The sequence below is a fragment of the Nannospalax galili genome, unplaced genomic scaffold, assembly GCF_000622305.1.
Source record: "Nannospalax galili isolate Female #2095 unplaced genomic scaffold, S.galili_v1.0 scaffold990, whole genome shotgun sequence".
Taxonomy (NCBI): Eukaryota; Metazoa; Chordata; class Mammalia; order Rodentia; family Spalacidae; genus Nannospalax; species Nannospalax galili.
Window position 1 is genome coordinate 623,363 of NW_008328087.1, and position 14,881 is coordinate 638,243.

Consider the following 14,881-nt stretch of genomic DNA (forward strand, 5'->3'; position numbering starts at 1 on the left):
TTTTCCCTTAATGAAATAATTTGATTCTTTACAGATATGCTGCCCATTATTACCTTTATGAGTTGATGGCCAGCAAGCTCAAAATTTAATTTATTGATTAAAGCAATCACATTAGATATATGTTTTTATTAATTTCTATTTTATGCTTTAAAAATCTATATTTAGTGAACTTAGTTTCATTTTAAATGTATTTTATATTGCTATTTTATCATAAACTACTTCAAATAATATTTAGAACTGGGCAATATCAATTTTAATAAAGAGTACATCTAAAATATTTTCTTCTATGGGTTAAAGCAATGGAAGCTGCATTAAGTAAAACTTACATGCACTTACACAAAAATTCTTTAATTAGCTATGAATGTTTGGCAATCCAAAAATGTTGACTACGCTTTCTTTTATTGCTTTTTTTTCTTTTTAATAGCTCAGGCCCTTACAAATCATAGAATGTATTAATGAGAGTCCTTCAAATGTTTCCACTCTTTAAAGGAAATTTAGCAGAAATCATTTGTGTAATCCAACTGTGGGCAAATATGCAAGTTTAATGTTTTTTCCTTTTGACTGAAATTAGAGTAACTGCTAACATTTTATCTCTTGCTGATTAGATTGTTTAATTTGAAGTTAGAAATTCTTTTTATACATAAAGACCCAGGAAATAAATAGATAATTAATAATCAGAATATATTTGGAAATCCCTACTCTCAAAGTCTGGTGTTCACTAAGGGAAGACCAGCAGAGGCTTATTGTGTGGAAGGATTAGGTATGCCTCTGGTCTCCTGAGGCACCAGGCAAGATCACCAGATGGACTTATCTTCTGAGGCTCTGACTGAAGGGGCTTTGATTTTCAGTCTAAATTGAAACCATTTTTCTCTTAAATGCAGCAGGCTTGTACCTTAATCTAATGGAGGGCCCATCTGTGTGATGTATTGTCCTGCTTTCCTGCTGTGTGCTTACTCCTCAGTGTGGTCAGTAGTGATGGATCTATTAATACATGAGGCTCGTGGATCTCATCCATTCTCACAGGGAGGGGGAGGGGGATGTTGGCCATGTATATCACCATTGGCTACCAGGCTGGACAGCCCTCTACACGGCTGCTTTGGTTGAAATAGCCATCGTTAAACATTAAGCAAAGTAAGTGGTACCTCCTTTTCCCAGGACTGTTGTTAAGATAAGCACCATTTGATATCAATTCAAAATTGCAGTATTAGAGCTCCAGTTTGAGCACATAATAGCTGTGTGCCTTTGAGAAAGATTTGAAGCCTCTCTAAATACAGTAATGTTTGATCTTATAACAAGTAAGCATTGAAAAATTTCAACCTTGATATTTTCTTATTGTGAGAGGTGTTTGTCTGTCCTCCCTGTTTTGGAAAATCACTTTTCTTTGGGGAACATTGTTTCTCCTCATCTATTGCTGTGATGTGTAGGACTGAACATCTGGGGTGATAGTGCTGCCTCTTTGGGCACAGTGATTTTTGAAGATACACGTTTGGCCTGTATCAGTTACCCATTGCTGTGTAACAAGTTGTCTGAGATGCAGTGGCTTCCTTCAGCCATGAAAGTATGTGATGATTCTGTGGGTCACTTAGGCAGTTTGTGTGCTGGTCTCATTTGTTTTCTTCATGTTGCCATGGAGACTCAGGAGAGGCTGGGACATCTGGGATGGCTTTACTGGTATATCTAGGACTGTTGATGTATCTAGACTTCTTGTTACGACAGTGGGACAGATTCCCTAAGGGCACAAATGGCCAGTCAAGGCCTCTTACACTGAGAGTTGAATGTCAAACAACATTATTATACTGCATTTGAATCAAAATTAATCAGAGTGCCAGCCAGACTTCAAAACAAAGCAGGATGTATTTGACCTCTTGATAAAGGAATGGCAGAATCACATTGCAAAACGTCATATATCTGGGGACAGAAGGAATGGCCAAAGTTCCACGTCATGTTACTGAAGCTGGAAAAGTGGGAGACAGCCCTTAGCAGCATGGCCCTGGGCTTGTGGAAGGCATACCCTACAGCAATGATCATTGAGAAAAGGCAAGCCCAAGAGACAGAGGCTCTGAAAGGCTCAGAGCACCAGAGGCAGCTCCCTCCACTGCACTTCCTGCAGGAGCGTCCTGCCTCGTCTAACCTGGTATGAGCTGAGTTTCTGTCGTGCTCTCTCCAGCACACCAGTTCATTATATGCTGAGCCCTTTCCCTTTGTTTACTTCTCTGGGAGAGTGGAGCAAGAGCCGGAAGTAGAGATCCACCCGCTTAAATCAGTTATAAACACAGCCCCGTCTCTCCACCCATCCTCCAGTTGAGGATGGAATGTGCTAGCAACTTCCTTGTACTGTGATTCACTCTGAGGATAAAAAAGGACGCAGAATGTAGTAGCATCATCTGAAAGATGGAGTGTTCAATGACAGCCTCAGAAGGATGCGGGTTGGGAGCATGCGTGCACGGCTTTCCTCACCTTCCCTCGACAATGATTGCAGTTTGCACGCAGAGAAGCTCCTGACACATCTGTACCAGCAGGACATGAGTTGGGAGGCTCGTTTCCATTTTGAATTAACTTCTTACAATGATGGATGAGTCAGATTTTATCCCAAAGGGTCTTGGCACATCAGTGGCTGCACCTCAGTCCTCTGAGGTTGTCTTTTTGGATCAAATGGACTCAAAAGTGGTTGGTGGTCTTTTGAGAGTATGAACCTGAAAACCTTGGAATCCTATGCTTCAGAAACGAAAAGCAAACTCCTCCTCTTTAAGAATAAAAGGCGGAGATGAGGGTCATTTCTGCAGATGGCCACTCAGCCCAGTCCATCTACCTTTTCATCTTCAGCCTTCTTTGTTTGATGTAGAATCTCATTATCCAATTACCTTAGCAAACCTCTTCCTAAGAGCTTGACCTTTTCAGTGTTCTGTAATTTAATTCTCTAACCACATTACCTTTCCAAAGCGTTTCTTTGGCCCAACTCATAAACAATAAATATTTCCGAGGGTGAGTTCCCAGACTCAACCTTACAGTGTACACTTGCTACTGAAGGAAAGGGGCCTTTTGTCCTGGACCTGGGTTACCTGGAGGTCCTATGTGATGGCAGGGAAGATGAGGCAGAGGTCACCTTTCAAGTTGGTCTTTGAGAAACCCCTCACAGGGACCTTTCTCCAAGGAAGACGGCAGAGAAATGATCACAGCATATATTTCCCTGGAGTATTCTTTCCTAAGCTTCTCCCTGCTGGGTATTGGATCCTGCTGGGTCAGGAGGGATGGAAGGTGACTGGGAAACAAATGCAGACATTCAGGGTTACAGTCTGGAATAAAACACATTGGATTTAAACCCAAAGTTGACCATTGGCCATCCCTACAAAAGTGGGAAAGATGCTTAGTTTCTTGGAACCCCAGTCTCTTCATCTGTAAAATGGGACAGTGAGACTTTCTAGAATCAAAGTGAGAATAAAATGAGAAAAATAGGAGTCAAGTATTTGGTGTAGGAGTGTGTTAAAAATTCTGTGTGTGTTATCTATTATTACTGTTAGTTTAAGTAAGTGCATCCTAATTGATCTGCTGATTTAGTCAGTTGGGGACTTCTATAACAAATTGTCCTAGAACAGATGGCTTATGCACAGTAGAAGGTATTTCCTCATAGTTTCAGAGGCTGGAAGCTGTTATCAGCTGCCAAAACAGTTGGGTTCTGCGGAAAGGTCTCTTCCAGACTGTAGAATCAGAACTTCTCAGATTCTCACATGATGGGAAGAGGGCAGGAGGGCTCCTTGGGGCTATGTCATAGAACACTAATGACTCATGATCTAATAACCTCCCCAAGGCCTTGCTTTACTACTGTCAAGCTGGGGGGTTAGCTTTTAACATCTGAATGTGTGGCTGTGTTAAGTATTCAATTCATTGCTGCTGCTGTGGCAGGGCAGAAGAATTTCTCAAGTCAGCCTCTGCTTTTCTGAGCAGTAGACAGCATGGCTTTCAGAATAATTAGCAGTTATGCTGAGAAGCTGAAGAAAGTGACTCTGATGCTCTGCTATGCTTTCAATATTGTATTTATTATTTTTATTTTAATGTGTATGAGTGTATTGCCTGCATGTATGTAAGTGCACCACATATATGCAATGCTGCAGAAGCCAGAAGAGGGTATTGAATCCCCTGGAACTGGAGTTAAGGATGGTTGGTGGGTGCTGGGAGTTGAACCTGTGTCTTCTGGAAGAACAGCAAATATTCTTAACCATTGAGCCATCTCTCCAGCCCCCATTGCTGTGCAATGGAGAAAAGTTTATTCACATTTTTAAGACTAAGTAATGTCAAGAAAGGTTTAGTTATTTCCTACTTTATATAAAATTCAGAGGATATTTGTATGTTCTTGGGTACATGTTTAGAGTCTCCTGACTTGGGTACAGTGATGTATAAATCTCTAAATTAAAAAAAATATTCTTTTTATGCTTACGTGTGTTTTGCCTGCATGTATGTAAGTGCACCTGTGTTGTACAATGCCCACAGAGCAGAAGAGGGTGTCAGATCCCCTGGAACTGAAGTTATAGATGGTTGTTAGCTGTCATGTGGGTACTGGGAATTGAACCTAGGTCCTCTGGAAGAATAGCCAGTATACTTAACCATCTCACTAGCCTCAGTTGTCTAAATTCTTAAGATGACTATTTAAAAGCACATAAAACTTTATCACTGGATAGTACTTAACATGTATGGTGGAATACATGAGGTCCAGTGGGGAGTTGTGGGGGCATGGGTCGGGGAGGGGTGGTCTAAATTTGATTAAGAACTGCATGAAATGTACAAAAGCTCGATAAAAAAAATGTTATCACCTTTTGAGGTAAATATTTAGCAGGTTTTCATGGGAATCTTAGCAGTTGATTCTGGAGCTATACCTAACTTTGAGACTGCTCTTGATGTCTACGGCCATACCACTCTGAATGTGTCCAATCTCATCTGATCTTAGACGCTAAGCAGGGTTAGGTCTGGTTAGTGCTTGGATGGGAGACTTTTAAAGAAATAGCATATTGTGATGAACTGAGTTGAAGCTAACTGAGCTGAAGCTAATCTGTTGCAGATCTGGAATGAACATGTATCCATCTGCATGGATCAGTTCCAGCAAGCATCTTTGTCACAATACCATTGTTACTGTCATTCTGTTTCACTAAAAAAATGGCTAATGGGACAAATGACATAGTTGTTGTGTCTATAGCCCCATGGTCTAGCTTCCTATAAAAATGTTAAAGTATTTTAATAGACCAAATTATTCTTGCCACATCAACATTCTGAAATATCAGCGTTAAGAAAATGCTTATCTATCATGATAAAGTGGCATTTGTTCTTTTTAAGGAACTAATTTATTTATTTTGTGTGTATGTACACGTGCATATGTGTGCCATGGCTTGTACGTTGGAGGTCAAAGAACAACTTGCAGAAGTGGGTTGTTTTCTACCACCATGCAGGTTCTGTCAGGCTTCACAGCAGGTGCCTTTACCCCCTGAGCTATCTCAGTAGTCCGAAGGCCTTTGTTCTTTTATGAGGAAATGGAGACAATAGGAAATGTAGAAGCCATTGTGCTTCCATTTCTACCTGGCCTGCCAGGAAGCTTAAGGCTAATTTGGAGCTCACATGGGATTTATAAAGCATCCGTCTTTGATAGTGAGCACTTGTTTCACTTTTTGTTGTGTCTGAGATTGTTTTGCTATGATTGGTTCCAAATAAGTTTTGTAAATAAATAGATATAAAAACAGAAAAGGTTATCAGTACTTTAGTCCCAGTATTTAAAGTCATATGACACTTGGCATTCATATGCAAGGATGAGTTGACTAAGTAGGAGGCATCTTATATGGTCCCATATGATGATGGTGTGATAGTTTATTCTTTAAAAAAATTTTTTTATTCAACTTTTGTACATTTTATACAAAAGTTCTTAATCAACAGTTCCCAGGCCAGGGACAGTCCACCACCCTTCTCCACTCTGGGCTCTTGTCTGATTGAGTTGGCATGGGTCTTGTGCTTGATGCCATCATTGTTGCTGGTTCACATAAGCAAGCTTCCAGTGGCCTGAAAGCCTCTGTTTCCCTATGTTCATGGACCAACCCTGGCTCTTACAACTTTTCCTCCTCCTCTTTTGCAGTGGTGGCACTGTTATCTGAGGGGTAATCAACAGCTATCTAATTGGACTCAAAGCCCTCTCAATTGGAGTGAACTCATGGGTGGCACTATAATTATAGACAAATATACATGGCTGGAAAGGTCACAGATCTTAGAGAAAACCCTAACTCTGTCATATCTCTAGACAAATGAAAATTCTTACCATATGCTAAATATGGATCCTTATATTTACAGAGAAGTATACCGAACACCACTCATCAAAGAAGCTTCTTTTTGCAGAAGATGGAGGCTACTGCCGAGTTCCACAACTGGTCAGACACAGAGAATATATGTCTCAGAGATGCCCAGTCTAGGTGACTTATTTACAGTGGAACCTCTACACTTAACGTTCACGGGCCATAGTGGAACAGGGGGTGGAGAGAATACTGGTGATGCTTTATTCTTGTGCTGTGACCACTGCATAATTTGGCCTTATGAAGCCTTACTCCTCCTTTTCCAGTAACTTTTGCCTATTAACTTTGCCTATTAATTTTTGACTTGCACTATTGGACTTGGATGTCTTGACTTACCTCTGAGTCTGTCTTGGGTTGGTTGATCCTCTGTGTGGGTAATAACAGAACTGAGCTGTAAGAGATGCAGATTGGTACCCTTCCTCATATTTAGCCCTGTGGGGGATGTTTCTTTTCTCCTAAAGAATGACGTCAGCCTGTCTGGGAGTGTCCTGGGCAGCAGTGTGCATGCACAAGACTGTGTGGGGGCTTGCTTCAACAGTGACACCCTGTGGCCACAAGATGCCAGGACCATGATGTTCTAAACAGACTTTTGTGGTCTCTAGATTAAAAACTGTAGAAAGATCATCTTTGGACTGTGTGAAATCTAAGGGGTCACTGCTTAAGAAAGGAGACGCCTTCACCTAATTTACTGTTTGAAGTCAGGTAGGAATCAAATTACTAGTTCTACACGGGAATTACGTGTGACATCTGCCCACTTAGGGTGTTTTACCTCAGCACTGCTGTCAGCCTCAAGGGTGTGGGAACAGAGAAGATGGAGGAAAGAAGGGAAGCTCAGCTTGTGATGTGGATTGGAGACTTGCTGAAGTTCACAAGGAGGTATTTGTGGAGGTAACACCTGATTTAAGGTCACTAAACTGAAAATGAGTGATCACTGACACTTAGCTGGCCTTATCCTGACGGCTGCCCTGCCATGGCTGATTTATTCTCTGAGTCACAGTGGCAGAACTTCTGCCTAAGAACACGTGAGCAGAGTGTATACAAAGGGAGAGGATCAGATACCAGTCACTTAGATCCCTTCCAAAGGTCAAGGGCTGGCGTCAGCAAGTCACCACCTGAATTTCAGGCAACTAGCTTTGTGTGTGCTGAGCAGTTCTCAGCAAATACTTTCCCTGTGTTTTTGTGTTTCATTTTTGTGTTTGTGTGTATGTATATGTGTATGTGTGTGCATGCATGTTTCTCTGTATGTGTACTCACATGCATGTGTATGGAAGTCAGAGGTCACCTTTGGATGTCATTCCTCAGAATATTGTCCACCTTATTTTTTAGAATTGCTCACTGGCCTGGAACTTACTGATTTGGCCAGTGAGCTCCAGTGATTCACCCGTGTCTGCCTCCTCAGCGCTGAGATCACAAGGGTAAATCACCATGCCCAACTGTTTTACACTGATTCTGGGTCTTGAATTTAGGTCTTTGTGCTTGTGCAGTGAATACTTTACCAGTAGAACCACTCTCCAAGTCTCCTTCCCTGTATTTTTATTTATTTTTTATTTATTTTTAAAAGAGACAATACCTCCCCTGGAGGGTATTTTAGATTCTGGAGTCTTGTTTGACTTGCCAGCAAATAGCGATACAGAGGGAAAGTCCCCTGGGGAGAAACTATAATTTGGGGTTATGGTTGTTCATTTGCTTCATTTTTGACTCAGCAAAACCAGGACAGACTCAGCTGTTCCCTGTCCTGCAGCAAATTTACTTCCCTCTCTTAGCTGTACCTTGTCCTCTTGCTTTCTTTTTATATTTCACATTGACATCAATCACATGCTCGGCAGAACATCTATTTCACCTCAGGTTTTTCCCTGAGCTGAGCATCTTCTCTTTTCATGGCATCACAAAGGCCCTTCAGAATCCATCCAACCAGGCATGAACACAACAGTTAGGAAGAGGAGAATGCAGTGATATAGATGGGAAATAGGAAAAACTAATAGGATGGATTTAATGAGGTGGGGAATGGGAGGTTAAGGTACAAGAGGGAGTAGGAGGAGGGATAACTAAAGGCCCGCCAGAAGAGCTATGGAAACCTGCTGTAGAAACTTCTTTCAATATATACATACACAATATAAAGAGTTTGAATGCAGCTACCCTGTAACAGGGGTTCAGTGGCCCTAATAGATACCACAGCTTAGCGAATGAAAAGCCCAGTGCCATGAATGAACTCCCTCTTTTGGAGTTGCTGACTAGAGAGAGACCAGAGATCCTGAGACAACACTGGCTATCACCACTGCACTTGGTTACCCACCAGAACTAGATGATAAGACCCTATTGCTAAAAACAGGACATACCCAAGTTGCAGAAAAAATGAACTCAAGCTGGTACTGACCTTGAAGCTTCATCTCTGCTTTCATGCATAGTACTAGAAGGTGCTATGCATGTTTCTGGCAGGGAAAGGTAATCATCAACCTTACCCAACTGTGAACCTGTGAGTTACAACAAACTCTGTTAGCAAAATATACCCATTGGTGCAGTAGTGGCACAAATGCTATGGGAGTAACCAACCCTTCTAATTGAATTTAAAGCTCATTTCACAAGATGGAGTCTGTACCCAATACTGTTATGGGGGCCAAGAACCTGTGGCTACACAGGTTACAGATCATAGGGGAGAACCTACTAGTATCGTTCTGCTAAACAGATGTAGTATTAAACTGACTCCTAATGACTTGTTGTTATACCCATATATTAAGACTTCTCTCATTTCTCACCAGAGAAGATTCTGCTTGCAGTAGATGGTGATTAACAGAGGCCCACAACTGGTCATTGTGCAGAGATTAAGAGACTGAATAGTCTTCAACACTAAAAAGGACACCTATATCACATGCCCTCTTCCCAAATCTCAGAGATGATTGTGGAAAAGGGTTTGGAAAGAGTGGAAGACCCAGAGGTGGTAGATGGCTATAAGGAAACTGTGGTGTCTGGATACCATGGGGTAGTCACATATATGAACCCACAGCATTTATGACAGCATGCACAAGACCTGTGCAAGCCCAAGCCAGATGGGTCCAGCATGGATGGGAGAGGTGGTCAGGAAGCCCCAGCCCTAGCTGAGGATTTATTGGCAAATGATAGCTGCTGGGAGAGCAAGAGTCAGTTTTCCTCACTGGTGTGATGACTAGTATCTTCACCAGACTCTAAGGGATAGACCCACACCCAAGAGTATTTAAGAAACAGATTAGACTCAAAAGGCCTTAAAGGGACAAATAACAGAGGACATGAAGTTCGGGGGGTACAGTAAGGTGAAGGTGGAGGTGGGGAGAAGGTCTGAATACGGCCAAAATACATTGTATGAAATTCTTAAAACAAAAACATTCTAAAAAGAAGAGTGCATATCTATGCTCCATAACTAGTTCTTTAAAAGAAATATTTCTCCATATTTTCAACTTCTGACATCAACTTCAGGCCTTTTTAAAAAAATTTATTATTTTTATTTTATGAGTGCATTGTCTGCATGTGTATGTGCACCCATCTTGTGTAATGCCCCTGAGTGTCAGAAGAGGGCGTCGGATCCTCTGGAACTGGAGATGTGGACAGTTGTTAACTACCATATAGGGGCTGGGAATTGAACCTGAGTCCTCTGTGAGAGCAGTCAATACTCTTAACCACTGAGCCACCTCTCCAGCCCCCGATTTTGGGGCTTTTGACAAACATTCTCAGGCATGATTATTCTTATTAAGGGGAGATTGGCAAACACCTAAGTACTGGAGGACCCACCAAACCAAATGTATTTCTGAGTTCAACAACACCTGAGATGGTATGTCCATTATCATTTTCCACACAAGAAAACAACTGTCAAAGATGCTAACTACTTTCCTAAGGTCACAGAACTCAAGCAGCAGAACCAGGATTCCCTTTTTTTTTTTTTTTTTTTTTTTGGTCTTTTTGAGTCTAACTCAGGAATGCGTACTTCTGAGTTGTGCTCTTAGCTCTATGCCATACTGCTAGGATGATTATCATCGTAGTCATGGTGCACTTAATTGTGTTGCTGAGAGGATAAAGGAGAGCGTGTCCATAAAACACACAGCTCTGTGTCTGCCTTTTGTTAAATATCTACTTAAAACAGCTAAGTGATTATCAATTCTTAAGTTTGAACTTGAGGTTCAGGCCAAATGGCTCTGCCTATTTCAGTGATTTCTCTCATTTTGGAACAAACCCTGAATTAATCCATGTGATCCCCCATCAAGGCGAATGCTGTTGGTGAGAATAGGAAGATTATTAAGGAATTAGCACTAAACTGGTGACTTCTGGGAAATGGCCTTGAACTTCCCTCCTCAGTCCTTTGGCTCATGCCCACTCCCTTTTTCCACTTTGGGTTGTGCTCCACACACCACTTCACATAACTAACTGAAGCCCTTGGAGTCACATTTCATTTTGAATGTCTTCCTGTGTTCTGATTGCAAAGATGTGCCTCAGCCCCATAAGAGAGATAATCTAATCCATTTTTATTAAGAAAGTCAAATCATATGTAAATGAATTTACTTGAGAGATGTTTAATTAGAAGATGTTTTCATCTCACTTTTAGGTGATTCCCTTGATGAAGAAAGACCTAAAAAATGTGCCATTCCTTTCTGAAAAAACCTCAGATGGTGGATTCAGGAGTGTGCTTATTTTAGGAGAAAAATTCTTACTAGGGTGTGTCTGGCTGATCCCTCACAGGAGATTGAAAAATGGAGAATTACAGCTACAGGAACCCTTGAGTTTAGGCATTGCAACTTCCTCAGTGACAGGAGTGAAAGTTGACGTTTGATCTAGAAGATCCCTAAGGAAGTGAATGAAGGGTTTTTTTAAGTTGCTACAGTTGCTGCCTTCATTTTCTGGATGTTTATGTATGTTACTGAATATACTTCAGGCTATGGGTACCATATGAATTTACTATTTACTTAATATATGTGTTAGCTACTTTTCTTTTTACATGTGTGATATACACATTCAAGTGTGTACCTCTGTGTATATGCATGTGCATGTGTGTATATGTGTGTATGTGTATATATATGTGTGCATGTGAGTGTATGTGTGTGGTGTCTGTGTCTGTGTGTGTGTGTCTGTGTGTATAGGTGTGTGTGTTTAGAAGTCAGATGTCAATGTCAGATATCTTCTATTACTTGCATTTTACTTTTTGAGATAGGGTCTCTCAGCAAACCTGGAACTCACCAATTTGACTAGACTGGCCAGTGAGTTCTGAGGGTCCTCTTGTCTCTATCCCCCTTCACCTCATTTCTGGGGTTACAAATGTGCAATGATATGCTCAACTTTTACATGGATGCTGGGAATCCAAACTCAGATCCTCATGCTTACATAACAAATATTTTAACCACTGAGCCAGCTCCATAGTCCCTACTTACTTTTTTTTTTTAACTTGGATAAGATTTATTATGACATTCATTACAGATGAAAAAATAAAAGACAAAGTTTCATAAAGTGTCATAGGGCAGGGTCAGCACCACCTCAGCATCCAGCATAAAGTTGGTCCCATTCCCACACCTGATAGCAATGGGTTCTAGCCCAAGAACACTCAGAATCCTTCACTGCCATCAGAGCCAAGTTCGGGAATAAGTAGGGATGAGAGAAAGGCAGGACAAGATGGGGACAATTTGTCCATGTGAATTCCACAAGGGATTAAAAAGCAATTTACTGAAAGCACTCAATCCTTTTTTCCTCTGAGGTACAAGTATACACACTTGAAATATTCAATCACTCCAAACAAGTAAAAGATAAAGGTGTTCCCCAGGAAACTTTGAGTTCTACCCTAGTAGCTGAGAGCCCTGCAGGAACTTGTTCAGGGGCCACATGTAACTCTTGCCCACATTGGAGGGGCGCCTCTGGCACTGCCTGTAGCGCAGATACTTCTCACACTGGTCAAGAGGAACAGCTTGTCCAAAGTCCACTCCAAAGCCTTTCACTCCAGGTCCGGCTGCTGCTTCATTGCAACGCTCCGTTCCCTGTCCTCCTGCAAGCATTGGTTGAGTCTGTTCACTCGATCCAGCTCAGCAGTTCTGTCTGCCAAGTGCTCTCTGTATGTCTTCTGAAGCATCAGCAGATCCCGCTTCTGGTCGGCCAGCTGGTTCAGGATGGCATTCCGCTTGAGGCTAGCAGCGGCCTCCATCTGGTGCTTCATGTAACTCTGCCCTGGCTTTCGCTTATCCACCTCCTGTTCACCCTCACTCTTACCAAAGATGGGCTCAGCGGAGTCTGGCTCAAACATTGGCAACTTGGAGGGTTTGTTCTTTACCTGTGCATCCAAAGCTCTCTTGTAACACTGTTTCTTCCACCTTCTCTTTTAAGTATTTAGCTCTTCAAGCAGCAAGTTCTCTGTGAGTTGCACTTGTTCTAGTGGGTCCATCAGCTCTCTGTCTTGTCTCTGCTTTCTTTCTTTCTCCCATCGGCTCTCTATTTGTTTCAGGAGACTTTGGGAATATTCGTCTTGCTTACAAGCATTAATCTGAGAACTAAAAGGCCGCTTATCAAACAGGAAAGATTTGTAAAACTCAGGTTTCTCGTTCTTGTGATTTCTTATGGCTTCAGCAACTCCAAGATTGTAGGCAGCATTTTTCTGATTCTGTTCTGTAGCAGCCATACTTTTCACCTGGCTTTGAAGAAAGCCTCCTGGTCTTTGAGCATTTGGTACTGCTGCATGAGCCGCTCATCCTCTATCTCTGGCCTCCTCTTCTCACCATAGGACAACAGGAAATTTCATTGTGCTTGTTGCAAGCACACATGGCACACTTCCTGTCCTGCCCTATTATGATTCTGACAAGCAGGGTCCAGGAGATGTTCTGGGCTTCTTGTCATCTTTTTTTGGACAACCAGGAGATGGTAAGTGTTCTGGGGTCACAGTCTTCCCACCGTTCCCACTTCATTCAAACTTGTCCAGCAGGCTGACACTTGTCACTTTGGCAGGTGAGATGGATTGCCTATCATGATGTTTCTTGGGTGACAAGATCTCTCTGGTGCCTTCTTCTTTGTCTGACTGGCCTTTCAACTTGCTCTTCCTTTGTTTGTTCAAGGATGGGACTCTTGGTAGGTTAGCCAGGCTCCAGTGAATGGACCTACAGTGAAGGACATTCAGAGACACAAATTAGACTCTATAGGACTATTATATATAATAGAATACAATATATTTGGTAGGGGTCAGTAAGGAGGGTGTATATAGGTGAGGGGGTCTAAACATCAACTTATATTGTATGAAAATTGCAAAAGCTCAATAAAATTGTCTTAAATTGACTTATATTTGAGGAGGAAGCATAAAACTATACTTCATATTAAATAGTAGAGGTGATAAACATTACCAGTGAAATCTACCTGATGACTTTATATCCATACTCAGGTACTAAGGCTCCTAGTGTAACTGACTGTGACTAGTAATAATCAGATACATAGAGATTAAAGACACATGTGCAAACATCTAAGTGTTAGTAGCATTAAAAATGTTTTCTTTATGAAAGTGTATTTTAAAATGAAATGCAGATCTTTTTAAAGGTTAAAACTTCATTTAATTTTATGTCTTACAAGGTTTACACTGAGTTCAATATTGTATAACTGTATTAATTCAACTGTGAACCTAAAAATTTACAACCACTTTTGAAAGAGATGAATCCTTGCTCTGGAATGTGTTACTGAGTATGTTAGAGCTGTAATGAAATGCTTCTTCTAATCGTGTGGTTATTAGATTAAAAAAATTGTCTTAAAGTGAAAATAAACCTAAAAACTTTGGGCTAGGGGTATAGCTCAGTGGTATAGTACTTGCCCATCATGCACAAGGCCCTGGGTTCAATCCCGGAACCACAACAAATAAACAAGAAGCCAACCAATGCCTAAAAACAGGATGTTTGAAATAACTGTTTAAATTAGAAACAAAAGAAGTATAAAACCTATATATTTGGAGATGTATTTATAAAACAGAATCTGAGAAAGGCCTTAAAATTTAAAAAAAAGTTTGATTTATTTATTTTTATTTTATTATGAGTGTTATGCCTGAGTGTATGTAAACACACCCGTGTCATGCGGTGCCTGAGGAAGACAGAAGATGGCATTAGGCACTTGATTCCCTGGAAATTTAGTTACAAACAGTTGTCAGCCATCATGTGGGTGCTGAGATTCAAACCTAGGTCAAGAACAGCCAGTGCTCTTAACTGCTGAGCCATCTATCCAGCCCCAGGACTTAAAACTTTTATAACTCAATAAAGATCCAAGTGCAACCAATTATGACTAATAATAATCAGATACACACAGATTAGAGATGCATGCGCCAACGCACTTGATTCCCTGGAAATTTAGTTACAAACAGTTGTCAGCCATCATGTGGGTGCTGAGATTCAAACCTAGGTCAAGAACAGCCAGTGCTCTTAACTGCTGAGCCATCTATCCAGCCCCAGGACTTAAAACTTTTATAACTCAATAAAGATCCAAGTGCAACCAATTATGACTAATAATAATCAGATACACACAGATTAGAGATGCATGCGCCAACATCTCAGTGTTAGTAGCAATAACAATGAGTCTTTCTGCAAGGAATAATA

The 14,881-nt window shown here is 41.2% G+C and overlaps 1 pseudogene; it reads right to left on the reverse strand.

The window, feature by feature from the left end:
• Positions 1–12,106: 12,106 nt before the first annotated feature.
• LOC103744687 overlaps positions 12,107–14,881 on the reverse strand; it is an 8,335-nt pseudogene continuing 5,560 nt past the window's right edge.